The sequence below is a fragment of the Capra hircus genome, chromosome 11 (assembly GCF_001704415.2).
Source record: "Capra hircus breed San Clemente chromosome 11, ASM170441v1, whole genome shotgun sequence".
NCBI lineage: Eukaryota > Metazoa > Chordata > Mammalia > Artiodactyla > Bovidae > Capra > Capra hircus.
The window spans coordinates 103016382-103037096 of NC_030818.1; the positions used below are offsets into that span (position 1 = coordinate 103016382).

General features: G+C 48.8%; 1 protein-coding gene across 1 annotated transcript in view; it reads right to left on the reverse strand.

Moving 5' to 3' along the window:
• Positions 1-20715, reverse strand: part of NACC2 (NACC family member 2) — an 81125-nt gene that overhangs the window by 44653 nt on the left and 15757 nt on the right. The window lies entirely within an intron of this gene.

A 20715-nucleotide genomic window follows, 5' to 3' on the forward strand; every position in this document is an offset into this window, starting at 1 on the left:
TGGGGGCTGACCCTTGGGAGGCCCAGGTGCCCGGGTGAAGCAAGGCTGCCCAGTCAGGCGTGCCAGCCCCCCAAGAGGTGGGTGAGGTCCCACTCAGTGTGAGCCTCAGGTTTGCATTAAACTTTTAACACCTCCCCAGGCAGGGCTGGGCCGCCACGGGGCTGCTAATGGAAGGGCCAGGGCAGGGCAGCAAAGCTCCGGGTGGGGTGTCAGCTGCCAGGAGCCTCTCCCCCTGGTCTCCACCTGTGTGCTCCGGCTCCCAGCCCTATTTCCTCCAGGTGGGTGTGGGTGAGGAAGCCGGGGCACTCAAAGGGTGACCTTCCTGCCCAGGCCTCCGGCCGGGGCTACACTTGATCACCCACCCACCAGCTGCCTGCTTTCAAAACCCCTCATCCTGGGCAACTTAGGTCATTGGGCAGGGGTGGGAAGGGGCTGACCCTGCTGGGCAGAGACGGCACTGAGGCCTGGACTTGCCCCTGGTCCCCAGGACTCTGCTGCAGAGCAGAGACTCTGACCTCAGCCTCTGTGCCTGGCAGTCTGAGAGTCCCCGGTGCCCAGGGGAGGGGGTGCACAGGCCTCCAAAACCTCAGGGTCATGTGTGTCCCTGGCTGTGGCTCCACCTCCAACACACCCCCACCCCAGGTCACCGCACCCCAGCCCTACAGGCAGAGGCGAGAGGCCTCCTGGGTTCCGCCAGGCACCTGGGCAGCCTCCGCCCAGACCACAGCCTGGACCGGCATCAAGCATAAAAGCCGGTTTTAACTGCACTAACAAATGTTTGCCTGGAAGCTTTTTTTTTCTCAAACAGAGAAGGACAGCCTGCCAGAATCCGCAAATTCAGAAATGTGCTTCCCAGCCCTTCCCCTGCCGCCCCAGGAGGCAGGGCCGGCCCTCAGAGAGAGGAGCAGGCGCAGTTGGCCGGCCCTCCAGAATGATCCCTAGCCCCCTGGGGGCCCAGGGCACCGGACTGGGCACCCACAGCCGGGGCCTCATCGGCCCCACTGGCTGTGGGACCCCAGGGGCCAGGCAGGGACGGGGTGGACGCACCGTTGGGTGGGCTGCAGGGCCCTGCGCCACACAGCAGGTGGCTTATGCGGTGGGCTCTGACCAGGGTCCAAAATAGGGGTCTGGTGGCCCAGCTCCATCCTACATGCCAGTGGGAAGGTGACTTCCTGCCACCAACAGGCCAACCTCTGACCCTCCGCCGGACATTTCGACTTGGTGCGGGTCGGGGGTCGGGAGCCAAACAAACAGGGTGTGAACCTAAAGAAACAGCAATGGCGCCCAGCAGGAGGACAGGGGCCACCTGGCCAGGAGCCCACCTGGATGCCTGTGTCCCACCTAGCGCTCACTAGCCACCGACGGGTCCAGAAGGCTTGTGAAGAATGAAGCAGTGTTTAGAACAGAGCTGACAATCTCTCCCACCCGTATTTGTAATTTAAATACCATAAGCTTGAAGAGTGTCCCCCTCGGGCATCGTTTAATAACTTAGAAAGCCGGCTCTGCGCCTGCAGACGGCACCTTCTCCTCCCTTGTGGGCTGAAGCAGGGTCTCCCCAGGTGCCCAGGCTCGAGGGCACAGGGCAGGGTCGGGGGGCTGGGGGCGGACTGAGAGCAAGGGCTGCCTGGCATGGGGAGCCGGGCCTCAGGCTGTGGCCGCCCCCCGTGGTCCCCACAGCACCTCGACGTCCCCTCGGAGGACCGGCAGGGGTCTTGGAAGCAGCCAGGTCTGGGTGGCGGGTGGCGGGCGGGTGGGGGGCAAGCACGCCAGGCCGGCCGGTCACCCAGCTCATTAACAACAGCGCCTCCATACACACTCCGGTCTTTAATATTCATAGCTCTCTTCATCTGCATATCATGCCATAAATAGTCGAGGTAAGACACAAAGCTCCCCTGCATTTCTAATTATGCTTAAAAATCTAATGTAAATCAGACCGACACAGAAATACTAAATCAGCCACTGGCGGGGGGCGGGGGGCAGCAATTACACTGAGATGGGGGCCACGGAGCATGCACCCCACCTCCACCCTCCCGGCTGGGTGGCTGCGGGGGTACCAGGGGTCCTGGCCCGCCCCCGGCTTGGAGCTAGGCAGCGGCGTCCCAGGCCACTCCTGAGCCAGGCTCACCCACGTGGCCCTAAAGCAGAGAGACAGCGAGGGGGGCCGGGGACATGCCCGTGGCACCTTAGGGACCCCCCCCAGCCCTGCCCCAAGGCCGGCCAGCCTGCCCCACTGAGGGGTTCTGGTAACGAGCCTCCCTGCACCCCCACACCTGAGGCCCCCTGGCCCCACACCCCACACAGGGCCCATGACCCCTCAATCCCGGGCTCCCCCTGCCTCCACACCCTACCAGCTCTACAGAAGAACCTGCCTCCGCGGCAGAGGAGTCAGTCTGTGTGTCCCGGCCCCGGGCGAGGCCTGCTCAGGGGAACGGAACTGGGCAGCCGGGAATCACAGGCAGAGCATCAAGCTACGGAAGGGCGTGGGGACAGGGCTGGAGGGGACAGCGCCACGGCCGCCCCCTGGGCCTAGTCCCATCTGCGGGAGACGCAGAGCAGGGCTTCAGAGCAGATGCCCAGGGCCATTCAGAGCCTATCAGCCCCTGCCACCACGGGTGGGCACCAGAGGGGCGTCCGGGACCCCCACGGGTGGCCCTGACACCAGATCTCAGGGTCTCTGCAACTGGGACAGTAGGGTCACCTGGACGGGGGAGTCCAGGAGGAGCAGGGCCAGAGGCAGGTGACCCAGACTCCATCAGGGCAGGCATCTGCCTCCCACCCCTCACCCTGGCCCCCAGCTTTCTGGGAAGCCCCAGGGGACAGACTGGCACTCAGCACAACTTCAGCCCAGTCCCGGGCCCCCAAAAGGCAGCCTGGAGTCGAGGCCCCGGGCTGCGCACCCCTGCCCATCCTGGAGCATGATGGGAAGGCCACCCGAGGAGCCTGCAGGACGCCCAGGCCCGGGTGACACGGGGGTTACCCCACTGCCTTTAGCGAGACGCAGAGACGCCTGCTGCCCGCATCTGCCTGGCATCATGCCCAGACCTATTTTTAAGCCCATTTACTAGAAATCCCACAAATTAAAGGAAATACGGATAATGCAGTCAGAATCCTGGGGGGCAAATAAAAGCTGAACACAGTCAGCTCCAGCTCCTCCTACTCCAGCGTGAGAATCTCAACCACAAACCAGATCTCCCCAAAGTGCTCCGGGGATGCAGGCACATCCTGCGTGAGGAGGGCAGTCCAGCGCACCTGGGGCTGCAGGCCCGGGCCACGGCCCATGGCAGGGCTGCAAAAGGCAATTACCTCTACGAAAAATAAAGGCAACAAATACAAATACCCGACTTTATGACCCGAGAACGCAGATCACCAGTCACTACCGATAGCATGTCAAGACGGCACGTTCTCTCCCTGAGGTGAGGCCAGGCCCCCAGGACAAGCTGGCTGGCTGAGGTGAGGGGCAGAGAGCCCCAGGCCTGCTGGCCTCCAAGGTCGAGAGTCGTCCTGCAGGCTTACCGGCTTATCTGTGCCTAAAGTTGTCAGGACACACGGCTAGACGGCTCCTGAGGAAAACACATCAAAGGCACAGCTGGGCACCAAGCCTCTGCAGACCCCCAGGAGCCCCGGGGCCTGTCCTCCCAGCCCACAGGCCTCTGGGGCCCCTTCCCCTGCTCGCTCCACCGGCCAGGTGGCCAGGTGTCCGCTCTCCAGCCACCCCTTCACCAGAGCCTCCCCCTCTGCATCCTGACACAGTGGGTGCCAAGAGACTGGGGGTTGGGGGTCTGCACAGGTGGAAGTGGAGCCGCGGATGGGGAGGTATGTGCCTGTGCGTGTGCGCATGTGTGTGTGTGAATGTGCGTATATGTGAACACATGTATGTGATGCAAGTACACGTGTAAGCAAGTACATGATTGTATGTGTGCACATGTGTGTATGTGCCTGTGTGCGTGTGAGTACATGCATGTGTGTGAGCGAGTGTGCGTATGTGTTTGTGTTGTGTGCGTGTGTGCACGCATGTGGGTACATGTATGTGTGCATAAGCATGTGTGGATATGTGTGTGCATGCATGTAAGTACATGTATGTGTGTTCGTGTGTATGTGTGCATGAGTGTGAGAGAGGCAGAAAGACACAGAGACATCCCCAGATCCCCCTGCCTGAGGTCACCCCGTGCATTCTGAGCTGACACACGGTGGGGACAAGGCCCACCGGTCCCACCATGTTCCGGGATGGGACAGACCCTCCCCTGGGGGCCAGGGGGAGGAAGCAGCCCCAGTGGCTCGGCCCCGCCCCAGCCCCGCCTGCCCCCGATGGCCCTGGAAGCCACGCTCACATCCTGCCGGAGGCCAGGCGGCCTCCTGCTGCAGGGGTGGGGGCGGGCAGCTGGAACTGGAGCGGGCCACGTGTCCCCCCCATCTCTGGGACCACAGAAGGGCCTGCAGCTGACATCCCCAGCTACTGGGAGCTCACCTCCCTCGATCTTATCCGCCCTACAGAGCAAGAGGCTGACATTCATGGGGGGTGGGCAGGCCATGGAGGCGTCATCTCAGCCTGCAGGAGAGGCTGGAGGTAGCGGGAAGGGCAGAGTCCCTGCCGCACCTGCTCCTGTAAGACCACCCCAGCCCCTGGCCCCAATGCCACCCAGTCAGGAAAGGCCAGATGGTGAGGCTGTGCCAGCTCCGTGACGGGCAGGCAGCGGGTGAGGGGCGAGCCCACGGGGACACATGAACATCAATTTCAGGTGGACGGCAGACTGTTCAGAGAATTATCAAAAGCTTGGAAATTAAGCACAATGTCAAATACTTGACCCTCCACCATCACAGGGGCCATCCAGGGGATTGTCCCAGGACAAGGATCCCCACCGTCCAGGAGAATCACCCGCCTGCTTGCATTCCGCCCAGGCTGTGCCCAGCTATGCGCACACTCGTTCATTTTTTTGTCCAGGAAAGATTTCAAAGACTTTTCTCCATAGAAAAGATACCCCTGGGCTTCCCTGGTGGCTCGGTGGTAAAGAATTCGCCTGCTGATGCAGGACACACGGGTTCTATCCCTGAACCAGGGGGATCCCACATACTGTGAAGCAAGTCAGAATCTGTACAAGGATCCTGTCTACCGTCTTTAAACAGCTACACGTGACAGGTGCCCAGGTGGACTCACCTGCAGAAGCAGGTCGAGCGGGTTGCTGGCAAAGCCCCTCAGTCTGCCGGTGTCCTAATGTGTGGTTTGGGCCATGTCCCTTTTCTGCACCGGGGACAGTGTTTACTTCTGTGGCTGAAGCAGTGGCCTCCCCAGTCTCGAGGGAAGCCCTGTCCTCACACTGAAGGCAGAACTTTTTCCTACCTCTGAAAGGTATCCAAGAATTACAGACTCTCTTAAAGAGCTGTATCCTTACTTGCTAATAGAGAATGAGCAGTTTTATAAGCCAAATGTTTTCAAAGTTCCTGGAACATAAAGAAACTTCTAATATTTTAAAGAGGCTAGCGTGTAAGGGGGAGGGGACACTTTTCAGAGAAACCAACAGCTCAAAAAGCATCTCCATGTAATATCCCAAATTTCTGCAATCAAGGGGAATCCTGGGCAAATTAGACTGTTTTGATAATGGGTTAAAAAGACGACACGATGTCTTTGTCCTGATTTATAAATCCAGTGCATATTTCACTTTCATGATCTGGATGTTTTTTCATGAGAGAAGCAGTTACTCTGAATTTCCTAAACTCCATATACTGTTTCAACCAGAGAAGCTAGCATCACTTCTACGTGATACCCAAGATCACGAAAATCATAAAGTGATAAAGCCAACTACACTGCAGAATTCTGACAAACAGGAATCAATGTTAGTTCTGAATGTGTGATACTGGAATACTGCGGTGACAGATTGAAACCAATAACAACCCAAAAACAAAACAAAAAGAAACCCTGTCAGACAATTCTAACGTCTGTCATCTGAAAACTCTTCAGAGATAAACAACACGTGAAAACACTCAGCACCTGAAAAATATTCAACCAGCTAGGAAGGGGGGCACTCCATCTGATGGAGGACACGCGTGGAAAACCTAAAGGTGACGTCATACCCCAAGGCGAAACACTGCATCCTCCCCCCCCCAACATAAGAACAAGGGAAGCAGGCCAACACGGTGCAAGCTCCACGTCCAACTGAGAGACGTCAGGCAAGACGATGAAATGACCGACATATAGTTAGAAAGAGGAAAGAAAACCTATCTCAGTTCACAGACAACATGGTCTTCTACAAAGACAATGCTAAGGAATCAACCAAAAGACTATCAGAACTGAGAAGCAGGTTCAGCAAGGTTGCAGCATATAAGGTGGATAGACTAAAAAATCAAATGCATTTGTATGTATCTACAGTGAACAATCTGAAAATGAAATTCAGTAAGAAATGCCATACATAATGATATCAAAAGCGTAAATGATTTAAGAATAAATTCAATATAAGAAGTATGAAACTTCCCTCATAGCTCAGTTGGTAAAGAATCTGCCTGCCTGAAGAGTCTGCAAGAGACTCTGGTTCAATTCCTAGGTCAGGAAGATCCGCTGGAGAAGGGATAGGCTACCCACTCCAGTATTCTTGGGCTTCCTTCGTGGCTCAGCTGGTAAAGAATCCACCTGCAATGCGGGAGACCTGGGTTCAATCGCTGGGTTGGAAAGATCCCCTGGAGAAGGGAAAAGGAACCCGCTCTGGTATTCTGGTCTAGAGAATTGGAAAGAGTTGCAAAGAGTTGGACATGAGTGACCAACTTTCACTTTACTTCACTTCAGTATAAAACTTACACTTTGAAAACTGCAAAACTTTGAAAGAAACTACAGATTTAAATAAATGGAAAGGTATTCAAGTTCATGGATTAGATGTAACATTGCTAAGATGGCAATACTCCCCCAATTGATCAACAAAGTCAATGCCCTCCTAATCAAAATCCTAGCTGACATCTCTGTAGAAACTGACAAGTTAATTCTAAAATTGATATGGAAATACAAGGAACCCAGAACAGCCAAAATAACTTGTAAAGGAGGAACAAAGTTAGAGCACTCATACCTCCCAATTTCACAACTTACTACAAAGCTACAGTAATCAAGGAAGTGTGATATTGGTTCAGTTCAGTCGCTCAGTTGTATCCGACTCTTTGCGACCCCATGAACCGCAGCACACCAACTCCCGGAGGCCACCCAAAACCATGTCCATTGAGTTGGTGATACCATCCAACCATCTCATCCTCGGTCGTCCCCTTCTCCTCCTGCCCTCAATCTTTCCCAGCATCAGGGTCTTTTCTAATGAGTTAGCTCTTCGCATTAGGTGGCCAAAGTACTGGAGTTTCAGCTTCAACATCAGTCCTTCCAATGAACATCCAGGACTGATCTCCTTTAGGATGGACTGGTTGGATCTCCTTGCAGTCCAAGGGACTCTCAAGAGTCTTCTCCAACACCACAGTTCAAAAGCATCAATTCTTCGGCGCTCAGCCTTCTTCACAGTCCAACTCTCACATCCATACATGACTACTGGAAAAACCATAGCCTTGATTAGATGGGCCTTTATTGGCAAAGTAATATCTCTGCTTTGTAACATGCTGTCTAGGTTGGTCATAACTTTCCTTCCAAGGAGTAAGTGTCTTTTAACTTCATGGCTGCAATCACCACCTGCAGTGATTTTGGAGCCCAGAAAAATAAAGTCAGCCACTGTTTCCACTGTTTCCCCATCTATTTGCCATGAAGTGATGGGACCGGATGCCATGATCTTCGTTTTCTGAACGTTGAGCTTTCAGTCAACTTTTTCGCTCTCCTCTTTCACTTTCATCAAGAGGCTTTTTAGTTTCTCTTCACTTTCTGCCATAAGGGTGGTGTCATCTGCATATCTGAGATTATTGATATTTCTCCCGGAAATCTTGATTCCAGCTTGTGTTTCTTCCAGCCCAGCGTTTCTCATGATACACTTTGCATATAAGTTAAATAAGCAGGGTGACAAGATACAGCCTTGATATACTCCTTTTCCTATTTGGAACCAGCCTGTTGTTCCAAGTTCAGTTCTAACTGTTGCTTCCTGACCTGCATACAGGTTTCTCAAGAGGCAGGTCAGGTGGTCTGGTATTCCCATCTCTTGAAGAATTTTCGACAGTTTATTGTGATCCACACAGTCAAAGGCTTTGGCACAGTCAATAAAGCAGAAATAGATGTTTTTCTAGAACTCACTTGCTTTTTCGATGATCCAGCGGATGTTGGCAATTTGATCTCTGGTTCCTCTGCCTTTTCTAAATCCAGCTTGAACATCAGGGAGTTCACGGGTCACGTATTGGTATTGACATACAGATCAGTGGAACAGAACTGAGAGTCTAGAAATAAACCCATGCATCTATGGCCAACTGACTTTCCAGCAAGGGTGCCAACTGTCGGGGCGGGGGGGGGATTGTTTCAAAATATAGTGCAAGGCTCATGGATAGTCAGATGTAAAAGAATGAAGCTGGACCCTTACCTCACACCATATACAAAACTTAAAAGGAGTCAAAGACCTAATTGTGAAAGTATAGCTAAAACTATAAAACACTTCAGAAAATTCCGGGGTAAATGTCTGCGACAGTGGAATCTGAGATATGACACAAAAAGCCCAAGGGAAAGAAAGAGATAAATTAGATTTCATAAACATTTAACAATTTTGTGCTTCAAAGAATCCCATCAAGAAAGTGAAAAGACTAAGAATGGGAAGGGATATCAGTAAGTCACATTTCTGGCCAGAGACTTGTATCTGGAATATCTAAAGAACTGACAGCTCGACAATTACGAGACAGATAACTGAATCTTAAAATGGGCAAAGCGTCTAAAGAGACACTTCTCCAAAGAGATATATAAACGTCCAATATGCACATGAAAAGACACTGAACATCATTAGCCGTTACAGAAATGCAAATTAAAACCACATGAAATAGCACCGCACACCCCCTGGAACGGCTACAACAAAAAAGGCAGATGAAAACTGGTGATGATGTGCTGGGATTGTAAAACGGCACAGCCGTTTCCAGAAAACAGTCTGCCAGTTCTTCGAAAGGTTGAACACAGAGTTAACACGTGACCAAGCAATTTCACTCCGAGCTATCTACCCAGAAGAAGTGAATACAAATGTTCATGCAAAAACTTATGCATGAATGCTCACAGCACCATTATTCACAACACCCCAAAACTGCAAACACCACAAATGTCCATCAATGGGAAAACGGATAAACAAAATGTGGTCTCCCAATACCATGATACATTGCTCACCATGGAAAAGAATGAAGTACTGATTCATGCTACAACATGCTGCTGCTGCTGCTGCTAAGTCGCTTCAGTCGTGTCTGACTCTGTGCAGCCCCACAGACGGCAGCCCACCAGGCTCCCCCGTCCCTGGGATTCTCCAGGCAAGAACACTGGAGTGGGTTGCCATCTCCTTCTCCAACACATGAAACACTGGTGAACCTTAAAAAGATGATGGTAAGTGAGAAAACTAGACAAAAAAGGTTGCATGTTATACGACTCCATTTATATGAAGTGTCCAGAACAGGCAGTTTATAGAGACATAAAGTAGACCAGTGTTTGCCAAGAACTAGGAGCAGCGAAGGTTAGAGAGAGATGGAGGAAATGAGAGTGACTGATGAAAGGATGAGGTTTCTTTCTGGAGTGATGAAAATGTTCTAAAATTGATCGTGGTGATGGTTACACAACTCTTAACAGACTAGAAACCACTGAATTTTACATGGTATGGAATTATATCTCAATAGAGCTGTTACTAAAACACAGATACATCAAAATAAAATTTTATAAAACATTCAAGTGACCCACTGGAAGGCAAGAGAAAAAAAACAGAGAAATAATCAAGAAACAAACAGGATCAAACAGAGAAACAAACAGAATCAAAAAATAAAAAAGCAGATTTAAGCCCTGACATATCAGTAATTCCATTAAATGTAAACGACCTAAATAGACCAGTTAGAAGACAGAGATAGAGCAGACTTTTTTTTTTTTTTTAAGATTCAATAATATGCTGTCAAAAGAAACTCACTTCAAGTATAATGATAAAGGCAAGTTTGAAAAGCATATATAGGGACTTCCTGGTGGTCCAGCGGTTAGGAATTCGCCTGCCAATGCGGAGAATCAATCCCCAGTTCAGGAAGATCCCGTGTGTCTGGGGCAACGATCCCCACGTGCCACAATTGCTGAGCCCGTGCTGGAGAGCCTGGGCTCCACAAGAGAAAGCACTGCAATGAGAAGCCCGTGTCGCAATTAGAAAGTAGTCCGCGCACAGCATGGACGACCCAGAACAATCAAAAATAAGCAGATAACTGCCGTGTACCTGAAACTAGTGCAACACTGATGATCACCTGGCTTTCAACACAAGTCAGAATGCTAAAAAAGAAAAAGGGAGAGAAAAAGACAAATCACGCCAGCCTAAGAGAAAACAAAGATCAGGAATCCCCTGGTGGGCCAGGGTTAAGACTCTGCGCTTCCACTGCAGGGCGCACCAGTCTGGTCCCCGACTGGGGAGCTAACATCCCACACACTCCGTGGCATGCCTCCCCGTGCACCTCCCAAAGGTGCTATGTCGATACCCAGTAAAACAGATTCCAGAACAAAGAAAATTATCAGAGACCCATAGAGGGACATTTCACAGTGGTCAAGGGATTATCAATCTCTGAGACTACACAGCAGTCTTACTTGTGTACCAGACAACACAACAGCAAAATGTAAGAAGCACAAACAGGTGGAACGGGGGCGGGGGGGGGAGGACAAATCCATAATTAGAGTTGAGGACTTCAAAACTCGCTTGAACGACTGATCACCATCAGATCAGCGGAGTCACCCAGTCGTGTCCAACTCTTTGCAACCCCATGGACTGAGCCTGCTAGGTTCCTCCATGATAGACCTAGATGATTAATCCACAAAGATACCGAGAACTAAACATCAACCAATAGGGTCTAATCAACCTTTACAGAACTATCCACCCCGAAATAGCAGAATACACATTCTCTTCAAGTACCTATGAAACTTACACCAAGACAGACCGTATTCTGGGCCAGGAAAAACAACTTCAAGAAACCGAGAAGAACCGGAACCATACAGAAGGCGCTCTCCACCCACAATGGGCTCAAACAGGAGCTCAGCAACAGAAAAGCAATAGGGAGCCTCCAAACACTTGGAAAGCAGCAACATTCCTCCAAGTCATCCGATGTCAGAGAGGAACTCTCAAGGAAATCACATTAAAAGAAAACGAAAATATAATATACCAAAACCTGTGGGATACCACTTAAGAGCTATGAGGAGAATTTACAGCACTAAGTTCATGTACTAGAAAGAAGGAAAAGTTTGAAATCAATAAGCTCTCATCTCAAGAACTCAAAAAAAGAACAAAACAAACCCAAAACAAGCAGAAGGAAGAAAAATAATGATAAAAATAGAAATCAATGAAACTGAAAACAGAAAATCAATAGAGGGGAGGAAAAAAAAAAATCAATGAAATAAAGAGCTGGTTCTCTGAAAAGATCAATCAAATTGAAAAGCCTCTAGCAAAACTGACAAAGAAAAAAGAGAAAAAAGACAAATCACCAATATAAGAAATGTTTCAGGTGATATCATTACAGACCGTGGGGATGTCAAAGGACTAATAAGGTAATGATAGGGACAACTTTAACGCATAAACTTGACAATCTAAGTTAAATGAACCAATTCTTAAGGGGGGCTGGGGGAACTACCACAATGAAGCAGAGCATTCAAATAGCCTATAACTATTTGAAAAATCAAAATTTTAATTTAAAAACTCTCAAAAAAGCAATCTCTAAGCCCAGATTCCCTGGAGAATTCGACCAAGCATTTAAAGGCGAATTAGCATCATATATACAATCTTTTCCAGAAAATAGAGAAAGGAGATTTCCAATTCATTTTATGAATCACCCTGATACCAAAACCAAACTCTGTACAAAGAGAGAAAACTGCTGGCCAGTGTCCTTCATGATGCAGATCCAAAGTGAACATGAAGGTCCTCAGGTGTGTGTGACTCTTTGTGACCCCATGGACCATACAGTCCATGGAATTCTCCAGGTCAGAATACTGGAGTGGATGGCCTTTCCCTTCTCCTGGGGATCTTCCCAGCCCAGGGGTTGAAACCAGGCCTCCTACATTGCAGATGGATTCTTTACCAGCTGAGGCACCAGGGAAGCCCAAGAATGCTGGAGTGGGCAATGTACCCCTTCTCCGGCGGCTCTCCCTGAGCCAAGAATAGAGCTGGGGTCTCCTGCGCTGCAGGCGGATTCTTTACCAACTGAGCTATGAGGGAAGCCCTCCTCAACAAAGTATTAACAAACAGAGATTAGCAACATGTAAGAGGAATTATATATCCCAATCAAGTGGGAGGCAAGCTGGTCCAATATCTGAAAATCAGTGAAACCACATGAAAATATCATTCAATACATCAGAAAGCTGTGAAAATACTCAACATCCATCCATGATAAAAATCTCTCAGAGAACTTCCTGAACTCGATACAGAGCATCTACAAAAATCTTACAGTTAACGCTTTCTCCTCAAGATGGGGAACACAGCATGGATGCCTGCTCACCACTCTTACTCAACACAGTGAGATGAGGCGAGAAAATGCACACAGATTGGAAGGAAGACATAGCCTTGGCCCTGTTTGCAGACGACAGGGATGTCTTGGTAGACAATCCCAGGGAATCTACCAAAAACTCCTAGAACAAATAAGTGAGACTATCGAAGTCACAGGATACAGGATAAACTGCAATTCCACGTACCAGCAATCACTAAAATTAAGAATGCAATACCACCTACAATCACACACAGAAAAATATGCCTACGTGTAAATCTAACAAAACACGTACAGGACTTAAACACAAAGCACAAATTCCTGATGAAAGAAACCTAGGTCTACACACACGGAGAGACATAGAATTTTCACGGATTGAAAGACTCAACACAGTAAAGATGTCAGCTCTCCCCAAACTGATATACAGGTTTAACACAATTCCTTTCAAAATCCGAGCAACATTTTTTTGTAACCATAGACAAGATAATTCTAAAAGTCATATAGAAAGGCAACAGAGGTAGAATAGCTAGGACCATTTTGGAAAATGATTACGTGGGAGGAATCAGTCTATCTGATTTTAAGACTTACTATATAGCTACAGCAATCAAGACTGTATAAGAAGAGATAGGCCAACAAGCAGAATAGAGAAACCCCAAGACAGACCCACAAACATGCCCCACTGATGTTTTACAAAGACTCAGACCAATCAGTGAAGGACAGACAACCTCTCAGCAAGTGGTGGTGGAGCAACACCTCACCAGAGGCCAAAAAAAAAAAAAGTGACCCTCAACCTAAACCTCATACTGACACAAAAATTAATCCAGGACAGATCAGAGCCTAAATGTATAACTTAAAACTAGAAGAGAGCACAGGAGAGGATCTTTGGGATCCAGGACAATGCAAATACTTTTTTCTGTAATGAAAAACTGATAAACTTGACTACTTGACCCAAATTTAAAACTTCTGCTTGGAACCCCTCATTGCGAGAATGTTTAAAAAAAAAACAAACAACAATATGGACCAAGACAAGGATGCACACTCTCACTGCTTCTATTCAACATGGTACTGGAAGTCCTGGCCTCAGCAGTCAGGACAAGAGAAATAAAAGGCATCAAAACTGGAAGGAAGGAGGTAAAACTGTCACTATACGCAGACAACATTATAGTACACGTAGTTTTCCATACAGAAAATCCTAAGGCTCCACACAAAAAGTGCTAGAAATGATAAACAAATTCAGCAAGGTAGGCGGATATAAGATTAAAATACAGAAATCTCTTGCATTTCTTTATACTGACAATGTAATATCAGAAAGAAATGACAATGTAATATCAGAAAGAAAAAGTAACAAAACAAAACCACTTTAAAAATTGCATCCAAAAAATAATACTTGGGAATAAACCTGACTAAGAAAGTAAAACACTTACTCGCTAAGAACTGTAAAACACGGATAAAGGAGATCAAAGATGATTCAGAGATGGAGAAATATCCCATGCTCTTGGATTGGAAGAATTAATATTGTTAAAATGGCCATACTCTCCAATCTACAGATTTAATGATTCCTATCAAATCAACCATGATATTTTTCATGAAACTAGAAGAAATAATCCTACAATTTATATGGAACCATAAAAGACCCAGAATTGCCAAAGCAGTCCTGAGGAAAAAGAACAAAGCTGGAGGCATAACCGTTACAGACTTCAGACAATCATACAAAGCAAAGGTAATCAAATAAGCTCAAATAGTAATCAAGTAATCAATAAGCTCAGCTGGTAAAGAATCTGTCTGCAATGCAAGAGACCCAGGTTTGACTCCTGGGTCCAGAAGACTCCCCTGGAGAAGGAAATGGCAACCCACTCCAGGATTCTTCCCTGGAAAATCCCATGGACAAAGGAGCCTGGCAGGCTACAGTCCATGGGGTTGCAAGAGTCGGACATGACTTAGCAACTAAGCCACCATAGTCAATTAACCTATGACAAAGGAGACAAGAATGGACAATGGGGAAAAAAAAGAATGTAAAATGAGAAAAAGACAGTCTCTTCAATAAGAGGTGCTGGGAAAGCTGGATGTGCTTGCAAGCTCAGTCACTCAGTTATGTCAGACTCTTTGTGACCCCATGGACTGTAGCCCACCAGGCTTCTCTTTCCATGAGGTGTTCCAGGCAAGAACACTGGAGTGGGTTGTCATTTTCTCCTCCAGGGGATCTTCCCGGCCCAGGGATTGAACCCAGGTCTCCTGTGTTTTCTGCACTGCAGGTGGATCCTTGACCACTGAGCCACCTGGGAAGCCCAGAAAGCTGGACAGCCACATGTAAGTCAGTGAAGTTAGAACATACTCACATCATATACAAAAATATAAGACACAGACGAGGACACAGGCAAAACATTCTCTGACATAAATCATAGCCATATTTTATTATGTCAGTCTCTCCATAAAAGCAAAAATAAGCAAATGGGACCTAATCAAATTCAAAAGCTTTTGCATAGCAAAAGAAACCATAAACAAAATGGAAAGACAACCTACAGAATGGGAGAAAACATCTGCAAATGATGCTACCTACAAGGGGTTCAGTTCCAAACTATACAAACAGTTCCTGCAACTCAGTAACAACAACAAAAAGGAACAATCAAAAAGCGGGCAGCAGACCTAAGTAGACATTTTCCAAAGAAGAAACACAGATGGCGAACAGACACATGAAAAGATGCCCAACATCACTAACTATGAGCAATGCAAGTCAAAGCTACAAGGAGGTATCACCTCACACCAGTCAGAATCAGTTCAGTTCAGCTGCTCGGTCATGTCTGACTCTTTGCAACCCCATGGACTGGAGCACGCCAGGCTTCCCTGTCCATCACCAACTCCTGGACCTTGCTCAAACTCATATCCATCGAGTCAGTGATGCCATCCAACCATCTCATCCTCTGTTGCCCCCTTCTCCTTCTGCCCTCAGGCTTTCCCAGCATCAAGGTCTTTTCCAGTGAGTCAGCTCTTCGCATCAGGTGGCCAAAGTTTTGGAGTTTCAGCTTCAGCATCAGTCCTTCCAATGAATATTCAGGACTGATTTCCTTTAGGAGGGACTGGTTTGATATGCTTGCCCTCCACTAGTCTCCAGTAAGAATGGCTATCATCAAAAAATCTACACACAAATCTGGAGAGGGTGTGGAGAAAAGGAAACCCCCTTACACCACTGGTGCAAATATAAACTGGTATAGCCGATGATGGAAAACAGTAAGAACGTTTCTTAAAAAACTAAAAGAGTTTCCACGTGATCCAGCAAGCCCACTCCTGGGCATATACCCAGACAAAACTCTAACTCGAAAAGATACGTGCACTCCAATGTTCACAGAAGCACTATTCACAGCAGCCGAGACGTGGAAGCAACCTCAACGTCCACCGACAGAGGACTGGATAAAGAAGACGTGGTGCACACACACAACGGAATACCGCTCAGCCACGAAAAGAAAGAAAGGAGTGCTGTGTGCAGCAACGTGGATCGACCTAGAGCTGATCAAACTGAAGTAAGGCGCTCAGGGAAAGACAATGTTATATGACATCACTTGTGGAATCTAAAATATGATATTTATGTTCAGAATAAATAAACTTATTTTCAAAACAGAAACAGACTCACAAAGAAAATACTGGTGGATGCCAGGAGGGAGGGGGTCTGGGGAGGGTTCGATTGGGAGTATGGAACCAGCGAGCACAAATCACTATATACAAAACAGATAAACACCAAGTTCCTACTGCATAGCACAGGGAACTATATCCAGTATCTTACAATAGACCGTAAAGGAAGAGAATATGACAAAAGGATGTATTACAATATCTTATAATAAACCACAGTGGAAAAATAATATGTGTAACACTGTGCTGTACATCAGGACCTAGCACAGTATCATAAATCAACTTATACTTCAATTAAAGAAAAATCACAGAAGAATACTGACAACATGAAAGAAAAGTATGTTACGGGAAGACATCAAAGTGTGAAACCAAATGTGTGCTCAGAACGCAGTTTTCAAAATAAATGGTATACATATACACACCTTGGACAGTTAGGAGATCCAACCAGTCCATTCTAAAGGAAATCAGTCCCGAATACTCATTGGAAGGACTGATGCTGAAGCTGAAACTGCAATACTTTGGCCACCTGATGCGAAGAGCCGACTCACTGGAAAAGACCCTGATGCTGGGAAAGACTGAGGGCAGAAGGAGAAGGGGGCGACAGAGGATGAGAGGGTTGGATGGCATCACTGCCTCACGGGACATGAGTTTGAGCAAACTCTAGGAGCTGGTGAAGGACCGGGAAGCCTGCCACGTTGCAGTCCATGGGATCACAAAGAGTCAGACAGGACTTAGCGATGGAGCAACAACAATGCATACACACATGCTGAAAAAAAATTAAAAACTGGCTAAAGTCACAGATGAAAGTGAAAAGTGAGAGTGTTAGTCGCTCAGGCATGTCTGTTTCTCTGCGACCCCATGAACTGCATCTGCCAGGCTCCTCTGTCCACGGGATTCTCCAGGCAAGAATTCTGGAGTGAGCTGCCATGCCCTCCTCCAGGGGATCGTCCCGACCCAGGGATTGAACACGTGTCTCCTGTGGCCCCCGCATTGCAGGTGGATTCTTTACTGCCGAGCCAGCAGCGAACACCCCATACTGACATTAAACTGAATTAACTACTGATGATTCAATAGTTGGATAATTTGTAAGTACAGGATCCAAACCGTGGTCAATAAGCCGGGCTTTAAGACACACTCTGCTTCTTACGTGTGTTCATCAGATCCCCTGCCCATGTATCTGGCCATTCTAACAAGGTGTGAAAGGCACACGTGTGTGTGTATGCGTGTGTGTGTGCTGGGGGGTGCTGACAGGCATGCTCTGGGTTTGCCCAATGTGCTAAGACATTTGTGCAAGACACACAGGTCCCCGTCATGCCCCTCCCATCACCTGCAGTCCTCTTCATCAAGAAGAGAGTTAAAGGTGCAACTTGGGGCTCCCCTGGTGGCCCAATGGCTGAGACTCCGTGCTCCCCATGCAGGGGGCCTGGGTTCCATCCCCAGTCAGGGAACTAGAGTCCATTTGCCACACCTAAGAGTCTGCATGCAGCAATTAAGACCCCCGGCAGTCAAATAAGTAAATAATTAAACTTTTTTTTTTAAGGGGGCTACTAGCAGGCACTTCCTTGGTGGCTCAGATGGTAAAGTGTCTGCCTGCAATGCGGGAGACCCGGGTTCGATCCCTGGGTTGGGAAGATCCCCTAACTCACTCTAGGACTCTTGCCTGAAAAACCCCATGGACAGAGGAGCCTGGTAGGCTATGGTCCATGGGGTTGCAAAGAGTTGGACATGACTGAGTGACCTCATTAGCAGGCACTGCAGTGGCCAAGAAGCTGGGGGCACATTGAAGGGTGTGTCATTCTGCCCAAAGAAATGTCTGGTTGCTCCAGCAAGTGAAAGGGGACGGATGAAAACAAAGATGAGTACAGGGAGCGCTGTGGGGGATCCACAGAGAATAGCATTTCCTGCACTTAGAATGCCCAGGTGGCTCAGATGGCAAAGAATCTGCCTGCAATGGCAGAAGACCTGGGTTCAATCTCTAGGTCGGGAAGATTCCCTGGAGAAGGAAACGGCAACCCTCCAGCATTCGTGCCTGGGAAATCCCATGGACAGAGGAGCCTGGCGGGCTATCGTCCATGGGGTCGCAAAGAGTCGGACACGACTGAGTGACTAACACACACATAATACCTGGACAGGATGAGCCTGAAAAGAAGCCATGAGATGTTAAAATCTGGGCATGATTTGCTTGGCTTTGATGGGCTTATTCCTAGGTGTTGAGTGAAGCTGGCAGCTGGTGCTGGTGTTAGGGTCCACCACCCTGCAAGACGAGGTGACCGGGAAGGGGGGGTTCACCACCGCCCCGACGGCTGGTCCAAGTCGCCCCAGCGTAACTGCCAGTACTTTGCACCAGCCACGACATTTTTTTAAAATTAACAATCTCCACTCCCAAAGCAGTTAGGGATCCTTATAAAGGTGTTACTGATTTCTAACATTATTTTTCTAAATGTATCATCCTTTCGATTAACAGGCAACCAGGCTAAAGCCATGCCTTGACCCACTTGATCAAATATCCACGTCTCTTCTGATAACGAAACCAACTTCATTTCCCCCAAATCAGACCCTGAAATAAATGAAGTCAGATTTTACGTCTGCAGTTTCCCAGAGTCCATCACAAGCATGTTTTCAGCCGATGAACAGGGAAATGTTTGACGTGGTATGCCCTGTGATTCTCAATCCCCAGGAAGAAGTGCACAGAAGAGGCATCGAATCCAGAGCGATCATCCCGGGCTCAGCTTGGCCCAACCGGTGCACCTACGGGAACAGAATCCTCACGCTCCCTTCCAGGAGCTCGACACCAGTATCTGTCCTCACCGTCCACTTACGCTCTTACTCAGGGAAACAGCGATCAAAGCCTCATACTACGGTTCCGCTCAGTGGCCATGCAGTGTCCCTTCCCCCAGGCTGACCCTGCTGGCTGCCCCATGAGAGGAGCTGATCCCTTCCGGTCATCCACAGGTAGCTTCTGCCCCCTGGAAGCTGCAGGCCAGAAGAGGGTTGTCCACAAAATGAGGCTTGCCCGCAGTCATCTCCCACGGAAGCGCCCTGCACCGCTTGCCCTTAGACAGCCGTCACCCCACCAGCGAAGCGGGAGGTCTCCAGACACCACGAGGTCCACAAGGGATGGGCTGCTGACCAAGACCCGCAGTGAGCGAGCTCTAACACGGGGCTGGTCTGGGAATGTCGGGGAAGAAAACCCTCCTCTTCTGCCCCGATGCGGCTGGGGTCCTCCACACAGCAGATTCACTTCTACAGAATACACAAAACGTTCTGGACACCCTGTGCCCTCTCCCCGAGGCTTCAGAATTCAGAAACAAATACTTTTCCAGAGTCCCTTTACCTTTCATGGCAATGTAGCTATTGGCAGCGGTTCCATGGGAATCTGGACTCTCTCACTCCCTGATGGAGCTGGGCGGCTGAGCCTAACCCGAAGGCCACACTGGCAAAATGCATGATGGGCTCCCGAGCTCCAGGATGGGGGGTGCTGGCGATCGCAAGAACAAAAACCCACCTCTGCAGTGAGCAAGGTTCCTGAAAATGGATCAGAGCTTCCTTGTGAAACGCAGAGAAATCGAGTAGCTTCAGTGGTTGCCCAGAGCCCAGCCACTCTGCGGCTCCTCTTAACCACGGCGTGTTATGAATCAGAACACGAAACCCACTTCTAAAAACTACACTTGGAAATTATGATCACAAAGGGGGGGGCTGAACAATTGTCAAAAGCTTGGAAATGCGGTAAAGAGTGACTGTGACCTTTCCATGTCACAGGAGGCCTCCAGGCTTATTTCATTCTCCAGGGGACTGAGGTCCCTCCGCCGGGTTACTAGCTCACACCGCCTGCATCCCAGACCCTGTGACGTGCTAACTCTTCAACAAGGTGGCGCCCCAGAGACACGCAGCTGGTGATCTCTGCCCAGGAGCAGAGAGAGTCCCAAAGGGGCGGGAGTCCTTGTCTGGGGGACCCTCAGCAATTGTGTAACTAACTGAACAGTCTGAGTGCAATACTCTTTCCTCAGGGACTATAAATACACACAGCTCCTCAAATGCTCTTTGAGCAAGCTTTCCTGCTCAAACCAAGAAGAAATATTACTCCGCCTTAAGGGGACCCAGGTTCGATCCTTGGGTCGGGAATATCCTCTGGAGAAGGGAATGGCTACCCACTCCAGTATTCTTGCCTGGACAGTTCCATGGACAGAGGAGCCTGGTGGGCTATAGTCCAAGGGGTTGCAAAGAGTCAGACAGGACTGAGCAACGAACACTTCACTCTCACTTAAAGAAGAAGGGAATCTGTTGATAAACTGTATTTCATTCAAATCGAGAATTCAAAAGGTTCACCGTTGAGAGCGAAAAGGCCACAGGGAGGAGGTATTTGCAATGCTTTTAACACAGAGGCTGTGTGCTCAGAATATCTAAAAATTCTTAAGTCAATCAAAGAAAGGGAGGCTCAGGAAGGGGGAGGGAAGCCAAGACCTGAATGGGGCTCACAAAGAGAAGAACACAGCCAGCGGGCAGGGCACCTGTCTCAGGGGTGCAAAC